Source organism: Lipotes vexillifer, unplaced genomic scaffold (genome assembly GCF_000442215.2).
Source record: "Lipotes vexillifer unplaced genomic scaffold, Lipotes_vexillifer_v1.1 scaffold416, whole genome shotgun sequence".
Lineage (NCBI taxonomy): Eukaryota > Metazoa > Chordata > Mammalia > Artiodactyla > Lipotidae > Lipotes > Lipotes vexillifer.
In genome coordinates this window covers 386,962-404,627 of record NW_006781636.1, presented here as the reverse complement: position 1 = coordinate 404,627, position 17,666 = coordinate 386,962, and the positions used below count along the sequence as shown (strand labels likewise).

At 39.9% G+C, this 17,666-nt stretch overlaps 1 pseudogene across 1 annotated transcript in view; it reads right to left on the bottom strand.

Moving 5' to 3' along the window:
- Nucleotides 1-2,976: 2,976 nt before the first annotated feature.
- LOC103069540 (pleckstrin homology-like domain family B member 2 pseudogene) overlaps nucleotides 2,977-17,666 on the bottom strand; it is a 36,234-nt pseudogene continuing 21,544 nt past the window's right edge. The window contains exon 2 of the transcript XR_456993.1: nucleotides 2,977-4,399. The product of XR_456993.1 is annotated as a pleckstrin homology-like domain family B member 2 pseudogene (transcript). The remainder of the gene's footprint in view (nucleotides 4,400-17,666) is intronic.

Here is a 17,666-nt window from a genome sequence, read left to right as displayed (position 1 = left end):
GCCTGCGCTCTAGAGCCCACGAGCCACAACTACTCAGCCTGCATGCCACAACTACTGAAGCCTGCGTGCCTAGAGCCCATGCTCCACAACAAGAGAAGCCACCGCAATGAGAAGCCCGCGCACTACAACGAAGAGTAGCCCCCTCTCGCCACAACTAGAGAAAGCCCGCGCACAGCAACGAAGACCCAACGCAGCCAAAAATAAATAAATAAAATAAATAAATTTATTAAAAAAAATAAGATCAACATCTTATTGCCTAATAGAAGATTTAAATTCTCTTTCTCACTGAAACTGTTTGTTAAATTAACTGTAGATTAACCATAGCCACTTACTCTTACCCTCACCCAGTAGTCCACGATTTCCTCTCATGCTTTCCTAAAGACTCTGCTTAAGTTATAGGTGAGGATGTGCCTTTAACAAAGAAAGACAGTCTCAGAGCCTCGTGGACAGAACTTTACCAGATACTCTTCACTCTTGATATTCAAAGAATGGACTTAGGGTCAGAGGCTGACAGAAGAGCTGACATTACATAGACAAGTATGAGATAGTACTAGAGGCTAAATCAGATTTTCAGGACTTCTTTTAGTTCAGAAATAGATAACTCCATGAAATCAAATTAATGACCCAAGGTTAGAGGAATAAGAATTAATTACATAGAACAGATTGAACTGAAACTGGAAATCTAATTTATGAATGTGGACATGTATTTTGGAAAATTCTTGGCATTATCTTAATGTTCTACTTTCTGATGGGGAAAACCCTTTTAGCATTCATGCTGATCTATCTCTAACCATCAATTTAGTTGACTCCGATGTTGCAAACTAAATGAAACATTCTTTTAATGTTAGTTTGTTCTCCTTGGTCCTTCAGATTCAGGAAGAAACATTTTTTTCTGAAACTTTTTATGGCAATAACATTATTTGCATGGGCTCAATAAGAATCTGTCCTCCATTTTACTGGAATATAATCAGACAAATAGACAATACAACAGAAGCCAAATGTAGAGTGTCTTACTTAAAAATTTGCCTCACTTCATCAGATATGACAAGCCCCTTATTAAGGAGAAAGGGTTATAACTTCATATCTGAAGCTAACACCCAAAGCTTCTCCCAAGAAGTTGAACTAGGACCTGTTTGTGGCTTACAGGGCACCAACGTTATAGGCAGTAAAAAGGTCACTTGCTGGATAGCCAGGAACCTTAGCAGATTTGGGAAAACTAGAGGGAAGAAAAATTCACCAACTCTTATAAGTGCTAAAGATGAAACCACTTTGGGACTTCCCTGGTGGCGCAGTGCTTAAGAATCCTCCTGCCAATGCAGGGGACACGGGTTCAAGCCCTGGTCCAGGAAGATCCCACGTGCCGCAAAGCAACTAAGCCTATGCGCCACAACTACTGAGCCTGTGCTCTAGAGGCTGCAAGCCACAACTACCAAGCCCACGTGCTGGCCTAGAGCCCCTGCTCAGCAACAAGAGAAGCCACCACAATGACAAGCTTGCACACCACAACAAAGAGTAGCCCCTCTCACCTCAACTAGAGAAAGCCCACATGTAGCAAGAAAGACCCAACACAGCCAAAAATAAAAATAAATAAATAAATAAAGAGTTTGGTTTCCTACCCTTAGAACAGAAGAGTAAATAAAAGCATTTAATGAAGACCTCTGGAGTGATGAAGCCATTGAAATGCTCTCCTAGGTAACTTAATAAATCATAGAAGTTGATTCTCTGGCTTTATCAATGACAGTTGTTCAGTACAGTATAGCACTAGATTTGCTATCTATATACAAGAAGGCTTTTATATGCTAATTAAAAGTTTTTCTAGCTTATGTCAATGAATCAGGCCCAAATACAATGCCTTTTGTGATCATGAAAAATCTTTGGAGATTATTTATGATAACAAAGGAACTGCCATACTGGAGCACCATCTAACATACACCCACAGAATACCAAATTCTCTAGGGGTATACACATTTGTTTTCATTCACTATTAGTGATTAGGACATTTGGAAACTCTGTAAGGATAGACATTAACTTATCAAAAACTGTGAGTGATGTGAATAATTATTTTTCTAAAATTTCAAGCAAATTCTGTCCTGTATAGATGCAAAAGTTTCTGTTCATTATAATCCAGGAGTTACAATTTTATTGTCCTGTAGGGCATTAACTAGTTTTGTATATGATTCAGAAATCTTATTCTAGCATACTTTCTTTTAGTAACTAAAATACTTTTGATACTCCTATACTTCTGTAAATCAGCTTTACCATCCTGCAGCTTCCCACATTAGGGAAATCATGAATCATTAATGAATCAAAATAATATTACAGGTATTTACCCTAAAAAATTATGCTTAAAAGAAAATAGAAAAATGCAGCAGTTTGTTCTTATTCATTAGTGGGACTCTCCTGTTTCCTCTTTTCTTATTATTTTAAATATTTTTTACAGTAATCATAAATCCATAGAAAAAGACAACTCAGTAATTTTTTTTGAGCATGTGTAGTTTGGAGTCACTATATGTATTAAGACATGGCTGAAGGGAGTATGGTGTGTGTGTGTCTATATACAGTGCAGAAAAAAGGTTGAGCACCATTGGGGCAACCTTTCAACTTTACAGACAACTTGCTATACAGAGAAACTTACTGCCTAATTTCCAATGAGTTGTCATTTCACTGATTATTACCATCATAGCATATACATGCAAATTTGATGACATAAATAATACAAATCAGTGTTTCCTCATAGTCTTAAGACAGAAGTTTGTAAGAAGTTTAAAGTAATTCAATAAAATTCACAGCTATCTTTGTTAGATTTATCAAGAATTTATACTTGTGAGACCCCTGCAGAGCAACTTAATATATCATTAGGCACATGTAGGCCTTCAAACTATCCATTTGTGACTAATAATAGTGATCTGGGAAGAGGAAGGTTAGCAGGAGGAAATCTAGGAAGGGACCAGTGGCTGGTGCACATGGAAATTCTACGCATATATCCTTGGGGTTTGTCTCCAAGAAGTTATTCAATGAAACAGTGAGGTCAAGTCAGATGAGAAGATTACCAATCGCTCCATCTCCTGCTCCCTGAGTCTCTCCTCCCTCTGCCGCCGGTGATAATCCATCAGGTCGTCTCGTCCTGAAATGGAGCTAATGCTGCTTTTCCGTTCCCGAAGGACAGGCTGGGGGGTTCCTGAGGCCTGTCTGAGGCTGTCCAGATCTGCATCATCAAACTCAACAGACCCACATGAGAAGTTCCTCCTGGCCGCAAACGCTCTGTCAAGCTCTCCGGGAGGGAATGAATGACCTGGGCTGGTCCCCAAGTAGGAAGCCCTATCAAGGTCATCAGAGGTACAGGAGGAGGTGGAGGCCAGAAGCATCTTCCGAGCCACTCGAGGACTGGCAGGGACGCTGAGGGTGGAACTTACATAAGGATTGCCCTCAGAGGCAGAGGTTTTATAGGGTAAAGCTCCTGAGCTCAAAGAAGAAAAATTCAGGTAATTGTCATTGTCTGTGATGCTATGAGGTAGATCCTTTTCCCCCAGTTTCGTTCGTTTGTAATTGCCCAGAGAGCTTCTTGGAGGCAAACTGAGAGGTGCCAGCTGATTCTCTGTGGCTCTGTGCAGCCTGGGGAGAGATCGGCTATAGGCACCCATGTGACTCAGGCTGCTGCTCGAGTACTTCCTAGTTCTTAAACTGATGTTTTCAGATGCCAGATCCTTGTGTCTGGTCAACTTGGGCTGAAGTGTCAGGTTGTCCTGGATGCTTATTTTCCTGGCTTGCTTTGGGCTTGAAGGCATGCTGGCTGCCCCTGACCTACCAATGGGCAAGGAGCCAGTATCACTCAGGGAACTTCCATTCCACATGGTCAGGAGTGAGCCAGATGCTTTTCGGCCTTCCAGCCCTCCGAGAAAGTAGACATTGTCATGGGATTTATTCCTTGAGCTATATTTGGAATAGGGAGGCTTCTCTGAAAGCCTCAAGGACCTTTCAGTGTCCCGGCCTGTAAAATGATCAAAGTCTGTTCTCCCAAGTGGATATCCACTAAGAGAGGGTGAAGGGCTGCGTAAAGGGGTGGGAGGTTTCACGGAAATATTTTTGTCATTTGCATCGCAAGAGAACTGCTTGGTTCCCTGGATTTTGGCCAAGGAGGGGCTACTTCTGACACTGGTTCCCAAAGGAGAAGGGCTTCTTTTAGCAGGCACAGGTTGTGAGAGGGTTAAATAGGAACCAGAATAGTCTCCATTGGTTTTAAATCTCAGACTGGAAGAATATTTCTTCGGGCTCAGGCTCTCCATCATGTTTTGGGAATCGTTTTCAAGGGAATTCGCCACAAAGCCTGTCTCTAAGCTACCATTCTGTAAATCCAGCTGCTTTTGCATGTGGCTCTGCTCTGCCATAATCTTGTTGGAATCTGTAAAGGAAAAAAAAAGAGAAAGATTTACTTAACAAAGAAGATTTAATAAGACGAACCACATTTTTCAGCCTACATCAGTACAAATAGGTTTGCAGTCCAATCTGTTGTAATTAAAAAACACAAATGCTGTTTTAGTAATAAACCTAGAAAAGCTGTCCTGAAAAATGAAGATGAATAAAGACCACTGATCTGGGATGTTTCTTGTACAAAAGAAAAATAACTCAAGAGGACATCAATGAAATTTGAGAGGAACAAATCCCTAACGAAGTACAAGTGCAAGATGAGGTTGGTACCTAAAAAAGACAGTGTCCCTTTAGTTTTCTAGTCCCTGGAGGACCACCTGCTTCCTGAGTACCTAGCAAAAACTCAAAGGGATGCTGCAATGGGCCTTCCTTTAGATGTCTCTGCAAGAATCATTAACCGCTCAGAAGTTAAGTTCTGAAGAAACTAAATTCACATTCTGGCAGAGAAAGAAAATTTTGTGTTAGACACTGATCAATAACATGAGGGTTAGAAGATGATTCTTTAAAGGGGGACTATGAGAGTTACCTTCTCAACAAAAAGACTTAATAAAGCTCCTGCATCCACCAGAGAAAGGTAAGTAATAGTAGAGGAAGGAGTGTTCCCCATATTCCTGACATATCAGGGTCAGGGTGGAGTATTTAAAAACCTGAAACTGACGCATCCTTCAAGTTCCCAGGCATCCAGAGGCACCATGATCATCCTTGATCTAACTCTCTCCTCTCATGGAAACACCTTTCTCCTTTTGCACCCAACCGAACCCACCCATTCTTCCAGGATCAGATTAGGATTCTATTTTCCACGATGAAAAGAACATTTTTTTAATGGATGTACCCATAAGAATATGTTTTGGACCCTAGTTTGAACAATATTAACTTAAGAAACTGCAGTTTTAGTCCAAGAAAATATCTTTTTAATCACAAATTATCACTGTAAATGTGAAGCCTTATATTTCAAACTGATAAAAATATTTTCTTTAAGTTATCATCAAAGTGAAAACACAATTTAAACATAAATTTGAACTCAGGTACTGCTAAGACAGTCCTCCAACTCCTTAGGCACCTCAAACACTGGTTACTGCATCTCTGCACTATATATAAACAGTATTACTTATGGTTAGTAATCAATATCATAATGTGTGACCAAGACACAAGTTTAAGGCAGAGGGTTTTCTAGTATTTCTATCGTATCTCCAGCCCCTCCTGACTCCCATCGCCCCACAGGTGAGACACTCAATGAACGCAAGTTTTCAATGTCTATCACAGCCGTTCCCACTCCCTCCCAGCCACAGATGGAGGACCTTCACCTTGCTTGGTCAGCCTCAGAGATTTCCTGGGCAAATGCAGGCAGCCCAATAAGGAACTGCTTCTTACCCAGAGAGTGGGGCAAAGAAACATTTTGGCTGCTTAAATCCTAGAGATGGGCTGAGTCCTCATACTCCTCAAAGCTGCAGCTTCCCACAGGAAGCTCTGCTTTGGGTACCTTATCCTCCAACACAAAGCCCTACCCTGATGGATAAAAGCATGATTATCTTTTGAAGTGGACCTCAAAAAAATTTTTGAGATTCTCCTTTAGAGAGAATCTGGGATCTGGCCCTGCCATCTGGCTTTTGCCAGGTCTTTCATTCCTCGGGGACAGTGCCATCTCTGCATCCAAGACAAATGTCCCTCTCAGCAATTGTCTGCCACTACCAATTCTGACCTCGAAAGCAACACCAGTCTGGTTTGAGCTATATCTCACCATGCCCCCTTGGAAGACTGAAACCACGATGACCTCTAGTCTTGGTTCCTTCTATTCCCGACTAACTCTATCACATGTTGGTTTGCTATGTTGAAATTCCAGCAAACCTTGGTCAATTCCTTCAAGTTAAATATTTTTGAATTGAGGAGACAAGGAAGTAGGTGGATCCTGAGAACATTACCATGTTATTTATTAAAGGGGAAAAAACACCTTAATTGCCCCCAAAATAGGGAGAAAATCAAAAGCTATAGCATATCATATGAGTGAATATTAAACCATTTTAAATCTTATTTCAAGGTATGTTTATAGCATTAAAAATACATTAATATAATGTTAAGTAAATTTTAAAAACCACACATACAATGAGTGCAGTCTTATATATACACCCACATATACACATGGATTACACATAGATGTTCAAGTCAAAATCTGGGGAATCATCACTGATCCCCTCTATCACTATATCCTCTATCCTGTACCATCTTTATCACTTCTCTATTCCCGCCTTCCTCATTTTATCCATCAACAAATCCTATCAATATTGTCCTTAATCCATAGTCTCAATCTGATCACTTCTGGATACTTCCACTGTTACCCCCCATTACAAGCCAATATCTTCTCTTCCCTTGTCCATATGCTTATTCTATAACAAGAACAATGGAATAAAAGAAATCACACCAGTGATTTTTAATTCACCTTTCTCAAACTAGTTTGTATTTTCCACATTTTATACAATGTGTTTGGGTTACCTTAACAATGAAGAAAAAAAATAGTGTAAAATGTTAGCATACAATCTGCAGCAATCCTTCGCTTTTAAGTTCATTAGACTCTCATTTTCCTAAGCTCTTGCCCAATTTTTGATCCAGATATTAACTCTTCCGAAAAAGGTTACTTTAAAGAACTTCTTCATCAGACTAAATATGTAAATACTTGAAGACTTCAACATTTTTCCCAAATCTTCTAAATGACTCAGGCAAAAATGACAATCATGCAAACTTACCCATTCCATACTTTATGCATCTGAAAAACTGCAAAATCAAACATAACACCTTCCCTAATATGAATAAAGTGAACAGAGTGGTTACAAAAAAAAGTCTCCAGGGCTTCCCTGGTGGCGCAGTGGTTGAGAGTCCCCCTGCCGATGCAGGGGACACGGGTTCGTGCCCTGGTCTGGGAGGATCCCACATGCCGCAGAGCGGCTGGGCCCGTGAGCCATGGCTGCTGAGCCTGCGCGTCCGGAGCCTGTGCTCCGCAACGGGAGAGGCCGCAACAGTGAGAGGCCCGCGTACCGCAAAAAAAAAAAAAAAAAAGTCTCCAGATGTTTGCTGAATATGACTTAGATAATATATTTAGTATGCTCAGTTTTTAATGTAGTTATTAGATTATTTCATTACTTGGAGTGATTCTGCTTATTGTATAGAAAAAAATTAAAATCCTAACAGGTAGTTTCAGGTTCCTCATTCATTGGCTAGGTATTAAGTGCCTACCATGTAGGCACTAGGTATTAAGTGCCTACCAGACTTTGGCTTAACAGGCACTAGTGTTGCTCACTATTATTCCCGTTCTCTCCTTTCAGAAACAAAGCAATGCTGTTCTGCCTCATTCCCATGACATTAGGTGTGGCTGTGTCCCTTGCTTTGATCAATGAAACAGGAGAGAAAGTGACATGTCAGTTCCAAGCTGAAACATCAAGAGCTGGAGCATGATTCACCATCTCCATCCCCTGCTAAGATGACTCACTTGCATCCAAGTCTGTAGAGGCGTCCTTAGCCTACCTCCCTCAGTGAGGGCAATAGAGAGCAGGGTCTCTGCCAATCCAAGATCGTCTTAAGCCACTGAGATTTGGGAGTTGTGTGTTACTATGGAGGTGCTAATCTTCATTAAGTGCCTACTATAAACCAGGCTTTAAGCTAGGCCCTGGAAAATATGTGGTGAAAGATACCATTTCCTGCCTTCACATAGCTTACAGTCCAAAGGGGAAAACACACATATGAATAAATGCTATATGGTGTGATGCATGCCTTGATAGAGGATTGATTGACAGATCGGTAAAGGAGCATGGAGAGGGGCTAACCCAGTGAGACTGGTAGTCTGGGGAAGTTATCATAGAAAGAAATGACAATGGAGTTAAGTCCTATTGAAGAAAGGGAATCTGATGGGTATTATCCAATGGTAGCATAAAGCCACCTCCACACCTAAAATTTTGTGGTTTTAAAAATATAAACAAAATCTCAAGCCCATCTAAGGTCAGACTACTGGTACATCCAGCAAACATCCTGTCTCTGACAGAATTAATAACAAAAATTGTGCAGGAAAAAAGCAACAGTCATTTTCTATATTTAATAACTATGTATTTCTCTCTCATAGTTCTCTAAATCCTTTCCCATCTCCACCACCATGTAAGATATGCTCTCTGGGGTCCAAGTCTATGCCTATCTTACGTGTGGTTTAAATTGGACAGCAATCCTCCAGCCATTTAGGATATTTTAGATAAGGATACAAAGGGAAATCCGTAAGTGAGATGTTAGAATAACAAGAAAAGAATTAAAGCCAGTTAGTGGGGAAGACTTTGGTTATAAAGTAGTGCATACAAAATAGGAAACAGAGCTAAGATAGTGCAGTTAGCCATCCAGAAAGCAAGGCAGAGCAGATGCTGTTAAATGGAAGTCAGAAGCTAAGCACTTGAGCCCAAACTCTGCATTTTCAATATTTGCTCTAATGGTGCAGAATTGAGGGTTTATGTCAAAAAGGATACTTAAAAGTTTAATTTTTGACCCAGCAGCATAGGACATTAATGTCATTTTAGATGACAAAATGTATTAATGTATTTCAACCGGTTTGCAGTTGCAAATGCTACTTAATCACCCAAACAAAATATTACCAAATATCATTCCCTCTTCCAACAAAACTACATAGTATCAAACTACTAAAGGGTATTCTTACTACCCTACAGGGTGGCAACACTTGGCCCCTCTCTCCTCCTCACATACACTTTTTTTTTTAAATCAAAACATTTAATTATTGGGAATTCCCTGGGGGTCCAGTAGTTAGGACTCCGTGCTTCCACTACAGGGGGCACAGGTTTGATCCCTGTTCAGGTAACTAAGATCCCTCATGCCTCGCAGCTCAGCCAAAACCCGCCACCACCAAAAAATGTAATTATTGAGGCACTTTAGTTGGCCAAACAAAATACAACACCAAAATATTCCACAGTAGTACTAGCTGAAAGATCAGCTTTACAGTCTCTAGGGAAGAGACAAGCAGGACATTTGCAAATAATAAACCACATCTGAGAAACAGCCATGCAACATTTCTCCACCACACATATTGCAGAAGAAAGCTACAGATGATCAGGATGGAAGAACATTCCAGAGAATATTTTAAGATATTCATGTCTGATACCCTGGTTTTTCAGTTCAACCTTATTGGGTCTGTTAAGGATGTGTAAAAAGTTGTACACTTAAAGATTTATCAAGTATAAACATGTAATTCACTCATTTTCCTGAAGCTGAGTTTACCATAGCTGAGTACATACGTACGTATCCTTGTGTCAATTTGAGATCTCTTAATCGCATAAATCAATTCAACTCAAAAGGTGGAGAATCACACAGGTGGTCTTTCTGACCCTAGGAGTGACAATAATGGTTCATGATACCTCTCTCTCCTTCCCCAGTTCCAGGGTGCTCTTTTCATTGCGGATGAGATCACACGAGTGGAGGCCTAGAGGTGGGAAAAGCATAGGGAAATGTAGAACAGGAAGCAGTAATGTACTCTGAATGAGGATGAGAGCTAAGGCAAGGAGAGTAGAGGCAGGAGGGCAGAGGATACAATGGGAGAGACTGGGTTTAATTCCCCAGCAGTGAGGGAGATAGCAACGCGATGGAGCCCTGCAGACAATGTATTAGAGACTGCAGCTGAGGTTAGGAAAAGAAAGCAGAGGAAGAACTACGGCTGTGGGAGGTGAAAGGGCACACTGCAAGAGGTGTTGTCAAAGTGACACACAAGAGGGAGGGCGGCCGGAGAGAGGTCTGTGTTAACACGTGTAAGAAAGATGAAGAATTCTCCGAGGTTTCTAGCCTGGCTTCTTGATCTCCGCTGGTGTATTTCTTTTTGCTTTCCTGTACATTTTATGTAAACAAAAAAGAAGTCTCATGGAAATTATAAAATCACTGCATTATGTTACTGTGGAAGCAAAACAGCCCCAAGGGCACTAATGTTTCCATATACTGCACGCATACGCACAGAAACAGAACCGGTGTGAAGGCAAGAAGGCATCTGGTGCCCATCTGAAAGAAGAGACAACACCGGGTCATCTAAACAGGAAAGAAGTTAATGTGTGTTGAAACATTTGGGCTTACTTCCCAATCCATAAATTTAATCCCTCCAGAGCTCTCTTGTTATTTTATCACCTGAAACGTATATCATCTCATTGATGATTAGAAAATGCCAGGAGTCATTTAGAGATCTCTGGAAGGTACCACGGAAAGTCACAGTACATTCTCCCTTAAGAAGAAAATTATTGGAAAAACTAATCTCAGGGATCATCTTTGAAAGTTTCTTGGTAGATTCTTTCCTCTTTGGCACAATGCTGGTATATGTTTTAAAATATAATTCTCCTGCTCCATTTGTACCAAATAACACCACAGTGAAGCTAATCCCATCCAAACTGTAAGTCACTAATGGTGACTTCAGAGCACTGTGATGGCCAGAGTTGTAGGGATCTTGGTTTCAAGATCATGAATACACACCCAGGGAGCAAAGTTTTTAAAAACGAACAAATTAAAATGAAGTATTTACTGTGCTGCGTTGTGTGTGTTGCATTAGGAGTAGGTGTCTTGAAGTCTGGCCTATATATAGAAATGCAGTTTTCCAGGTAATTTATACCAAGAGTTTGGAGGATTCTTAAATTATACAACACTTTACTTGTCATTTTACATCGCCGTGCACAAACACTTCTCAGGATCACCCAATATAGCAAGAATTAATCAAAGGGGGAGTGCGAAAGCGGAAATCTTTTCATACGGCTGGGGAAAGGGGATGGATGTAGATTACAGAAGCAAATTCAGAAAAAGAATCTTACAAAAAAAATCAGGAGGCTTTAGGTTAAAATTTCCACTTTATGAAAAAGTTTGAGTCTCTGTTGTTCTTATGAGGGGCCTTAGAGCTGAGTTGCTGGCTCTGGGAGCATATTTTGCCACAGACAGTGGTTGATGCCTGGTGTTTCAAACTCTCCCAGCACACCGGTGGTCCACAGGCTGGCCTCTTTCAGCACTGACGTTTACGGTATGGCAATGTTTTAAAGCACCTACTGATGACACGTAATTGAATTCAGACACCAGCTTAGAGCAGTCTGTCAGAAGCAGTGCCATTGGGGAGGTGGAGGGGGGGGATTCTGTGGTGACCAGTGGTGCCTGAGGGAAGAAGGTTTTAGAGGACTGAATGGGAAAAACTAAGAAATCTATTTCAGCCCCAAACTCCAAGCTTAAGAACGGAGAACAATGGACCCAGAAACCTCCCTCTTTTCCCACTAATCCCAACATGAAAACATGATGAAGGGGGAGAGGGACTACTTAGAAGCTTCAGGAACAACCACTTCCTTCTCTAGCAATATTCTCATTTCAGAAATCCAAAAGCAGCCTGTTTTCCCCACCCTCCGTTATCCAAACACCATCCTCAGTTAAACAAACCCTCAGTCCTCTGGACTCCGCCTTTGCAAATACACCCTCCTTTTTCACAAGTATTTCCTTTCATCACTAAATCCTCAGCCTCCTGCTTCTCTACACACAAGCCACACCTCTCCACACAACCCCACACCCACTGGCAAACACCTTCCCAGATCCTCTCTTCTTCAAATATCCCCTCCTACGCACAGGTTTTTTTGGTTTTTTTTTAAATTTATTTATTTTACTTATTTATTTTGGCTGCTTTGGTTCTTTGTTGCTGTGCGCAGCTTTCTCTAGCTGCGGAGAGCGGGGTCTACTCTTCGTTGTGGTGCGTGGGCTTCTCATTGTGGTGGCTTCTCTTGTTGTGGAGCACAGGCTCTAGGCGCATGGGCTTCAGTAGTTGTGGCACGTGGACTCTAGAGCGCAGGCTCAGTAGTTGTGGCACATGGGTTTAGTTGCTCCACGGCATGTGGGATCTTCCCAGACCAGGGCTCAAACCCATGCCCCCTGCATTGGCAGGTGGATTCTTAACCACTGCACCACCAGAGAAGCCCCCATGCACAGGTTTTGTAAGCATCCCTAAATCTGGACCTTCCCACTGTCTCAACATCCATCCCCACAGAACTTCATCTCCCACTCATGCAACCTGTCCTCCTAAACTCTGTTCCTTTAAACTCTTCCTCCACACTCAAGATTTTATGTCTCAGCGCAGGGAAGAAAAAAACAAAAACCATAAAACCAAACTTCTGTTAGTGGACACTGAGCCCTTATTGGTTTTTTGCAAATAAACAGAGCAGCAAATGGATTCTCATTCCTCATTCCTTGCGCCATGTTCTCTGTCATTTAAAGATCAGCCTTTTTGAACAAAATAATTATTATCTACTAGATACATATAGATACATCGATAATCTCCAAGGAGGGCATTATCTCTCAAAAAGACCCAAGAATAAGGAAGGTGTCTTGTTCTTGCAGACTGAGCCTGTTAACAACAGTAAATCTTACTGTATGCAGACAGACACACATTCACAGACACACAGAGACAGACGTACACTGCCCACATGCCCATAGCAGTCTAAATGGCACAAAGACTTTGTGACTGCCAGAGGAGGCTCTTCAGAACCCAGGCAAGTTGAGGCATCCTCAGAATTTGCCAGGTGTTGGGGTGATGCATGGCAGGCTGGGGAGAAAGAGAGGACCACTGGAATGCTGATATGATCTCAGGATACTGATTACACAGTTCCTTTCTTGGTTTTCTTGTTTTCCCTTTTGAATTTTTACTTTATTATGTTCTGAAAACAGCTAAAAGAAGAGGTAAGGGAGACCATTAAGGAAAGAACAAAAGTATCAGATGATGCCACAGGGAGGAAGGGAGCACAGAAGGGACTGGGGCATGATGGGGAATAGGGGGAGGAAATGAGAGATGGAAGAAGTGATGACAAAAAGTAAAAAGAAGAAAAAAAAGTTTCGGCTTCTTCCTATCACAATAAATCAGTCTACCCCATGATACCATTCCTTTCTGTCATCTCCAGCCCACTGAAGTCTAAGCTCTGTCAAAAGAAGTCCAGATGGCATCCAATGGTTCCTAAAGGTAATCACAATCAATAGCAAAAGCCATATTCAAAATGAGGATATTTATCTCCTGTGACAGAGGTTCCTTTTAAATAAGTCTAGATCATTTTATATGAGGAATTCTTAAGAATCTTAGAGGACTCTTGTAAAGAGGGTAAAACATCAATTATAGGGAGTTTAAACAATTTTGTGCTAGTCCCTTGAATAAGACTTGTCTGCCTGAACTTTAAAATATACTTTAGACTACCCAAGGAATTTGGCTGCATGCTTCCTGTGATAACTCTTTTCAGCCTGTGAGGAAGGCAGGGGAAAAAGGACAGAAAGCAGGAAAAACCTCAAAAAACATTTGGGTCATTCAAATTCCTTTCCCACTTGCAAAACTCCTGACTTTTATCTAAATATTCAAGATGTGACTTTTGCCAATTGGACTCACATTTGTGTTTATATCATTATTAAAACAGCTTTTCAATTCTGCAGCCATTGGAACAAAAACCACACTCACAGAAAGAAAGACAAAATAAAAAGACAGAGGACTATGTACCAGATGAATGAACAAGATAACCCCCCCACAAAAAAATAAATGAGGTGGATAGGCAACCTTCCAGAAAAAGAATTCAGAATAATGATAGTGAAGATGATTCAGGAGCTCAGAAAAAGAATGGAGGCAAAGATCAAGAAGATACAAGAAATGTTTAACAGAGACCTAGAAGAATTAAAGAACAAACACCTAGAAGAACAAACAGAGATTAACAATGCAATAACTGAAATGAAAAATAGACTAGAAGGAATCAATAACAGAATAACTAGGGCAGAAGAATGGATAACTGACTTGGAAGACACAATGGTGGAATTCACAGCTGTGGAACAAAATAAGAAAAAAGAAGGAAAAGAAATGAAGACAGCCTAAGAGACCTCTGGGACAACATTAAATGCAACAACATTCACATTATAGGGGTCCCAGAAGGAGAAGAGAGAGAGAAAGGACCCAAGAAAATATTTGAAGAGATTATGATTGAAAACTTCCCTAACATGGGAAAGGAAATTGCCACCCAAGCCCAGGGAGTCCCAGGCAGGATAAACCCAAGGAGAAACACACCGAGACACATAGTAATAAACTGGCAAAAATCAAAGACAAAGAAAAATTATTAAAAGCAACAAGGGAAAAATGACAAATAACATACAAGGGAACTCCCACAAGGTTAACAGCTGATTTCTCAACAGAAACTCTACAAGCCAGAAGGAAGTGGCATGATATATTTAAAGTGATGAAGGGGAAGAACCTACAAACAAGATTACTCTACCCAGCAAGGATCTCATTCAGACTTGACGGAGAAATCAAAAGCTTTACAGACAAGCAAAAGCTAAGAGAATTCAGCACCACCAAACCAGCTCTACAACAAATGCTAAAGGAACTTCTCTAAGTGGGAAACACAAGAGAAGAAAAGGACCTACAAAAACAAACTCCCAAAACTTAAGAAAATGGTAATAGGAACATACATATTGATAATTACCTTAAATGTAAATGGATTACATGCTTCAACCAAAAGACACAGGCTCTCTGAAAGGATACAAAAACAAGACCAACCTGTATGCTGTCTAAAAGAAACCCACTTCAGACCTAGGGACACATACAGACTAAAAGTGAGGGGATGGAAAAAGACCTTCCGTGCAAATGGAAAATAAAAAAAAAGCTGGAGTAGCAATATTCCTATCAGATAAAACAGACTTTAAAATAAAGAATGTTACAAGAGACAGGAAGGACACTGAATAATGATCAAGGGATCAATCCAAGAAGAAGATATAACAATTATAAATATTTATGCACCCAACATAGGATCACCTCAATACATAAGGCAAACGCTAACAACTATAGAGGAGGAAACCAACAGTAACACAATAACAGTGGGAGACCTTAACACCTCACTAAACACCAATGGACAGATCATCCAGACATAAAATGAATAAGGAAACACAAGCTTTAAATGACACAACAGACCAGATAGATTTAATTGATATTTATAGAACACTCCATCTGAATACAGCAGATTACACTTTCTTCTCAAGTGCACACAGAACATTCTCCAGGATAGATCACATCTTGGGTCACAAATCAAGCCTCAGTAAATTTAAGAAAACTGAGAGCATATCAAGCATCTTTTCCAACCACAACCCTATGAGATTAGAAATCCATTACAGAGAAAAAAATGTAAAAAACAGAAACACATGGAAGCTAAACAATATGTTACTAAATAAACAAGAGATCACTGAAGAAATCAAAGAACAAATCAAAAAATACCTAGACACAAATGACAACAAAAACACGACCATCCAAAACCTACGGGATGCAGCAAAAGCAGTTCTAAGAGGGAAGTATATAGCAATACAATCCTACCTCAAGAAACAAGAAAAATCTCAAATAAACAATCTAACCTTACACCTAATGCAACTAGAAAAAGAACAAACAAAATCCAAAGCTAGTCGAAGGAAAGAAATCATAAAGATTAGAGCAGAATTAAATGAAATAGAAACAAAGAAAACAAGAGCAAAGATCAATAAAACTAAAAGCTGGTTATTTGAGAAGATAAACAAAACTGATAAACCTTTAGCCAGACTCTTCAAGAAAAAGAGGGAGAGGACTCAAGTCAATAAAATTAGAAATGAAAAAGGAGAAGTTACAATGGACACGGAATAAATACAAAGCATCCTAAGAGACAACTACAAACAACTCTATGCCAATAAAATGGACAACCATGAAGCAATGGACAAATTCTTAGAAAGGTATAACCTTCCAAGACTGAACCAGGAAGAAATAGAAAATATGAACAGACCAATCACAAGCACTGAAATTGAAACTGTGGTTAAAAATCTTCCAACAAACAGAAGTCCAGGACCAGATGGCTTCACAGGTGAATTCTATCAAACATTTAGACAGGCGCTAACACTCATCCTTCTCAAACTCTTCCAAAAAACTACAGAGGAAGGAACACTTCCAAACTCATCCTATGAGGCCACCATCACCATCACTATATCCCTGATACCAAAACCAGACAAAGATACTACAAAAAAAGAAAATTACAGACCAATATCACTGATGAATATAGATGAAAAAATCCTCATCAAAATACTAGCAAACAGAATACAACAACATATTAAAAGGATCATACACCATGATCAAGTGGGGTTTATCCCAGGGATGCAATGATTCTTCAATATATGCAAATCAATCAATGTGATACACCATATTAACAAATTGAAGAATAAAAACCATATGATCATCTCAATAGACGCAGAAAAAGCTTCTGACAAAATTCAACACCTTTTCATGATAAAAACGCTCCAGAAAGTGGGCATAGAGGGAACATACCTCAACATAATAAAGGCCATATATGACAAACCCACAGCAAACATCATTCTCAATGGTGAAAAACTGAAAGCATTTCCTCTAAGATCAGGAACAAGACAAGGATGTCTACTCTTGCCACTATTATTCAACATAGTTTTGGAAGTCCTAGCCACAGCAATCAGAGAAGAAAAAGAAATAACAGGAATCCAAACTGGAAAAGAATAAATAAACATGTTACTGTGCAGATGACATAATACTATACATAGATAATGCTAAAGATGTTGCCAGAAAACTACTAGAGCTAATCAATGAATTGGGTAAAGTTGCAGGATACAAAATGAATGCACAGAAATATCTTGCATTCCTATACACTAACAACAAAAGATCAGAAAGAGAAATTAGGGAAACACTCCCATTTACCATTGGAGGAAAAAGAATAAAAAAACCTAGAAATAAACCTACCTAAGGAGGTAAACGACCTGTACTCAGAAAACTATAAGACACTGATGAAAGAAATCAAAGATGACACAGATGGAGAGATATACCATGTATTTGGATGGGAAGAATCAATACTGTGGAAATGACTATACTACCCAAAGCAATCTACAGATTCAATGCAATCCCTATCAAATTACCAATGTCATTTTTTACAGAACTAGAACAAAAAATTGCATAATTTGTGTGGAGATAAAAAAGACCCTGAATAGCCAAAGCAATCTTGAGGGAAAAAAATGGAGCTGGAGGAATCAGACACCCTGACTTGAAACTGTACTACTAAGCTACAGTAATCAAGACAGTAAGGTACTGGCACAAAAATAGAAATACAGATCAATGGAACAGGATAGAAAGCCCAGAGATAGACCCACACACCTATGATCAACTAATCTATGACAAAGGAGGCAAGGATATACAATGGAGAAAAGACAGT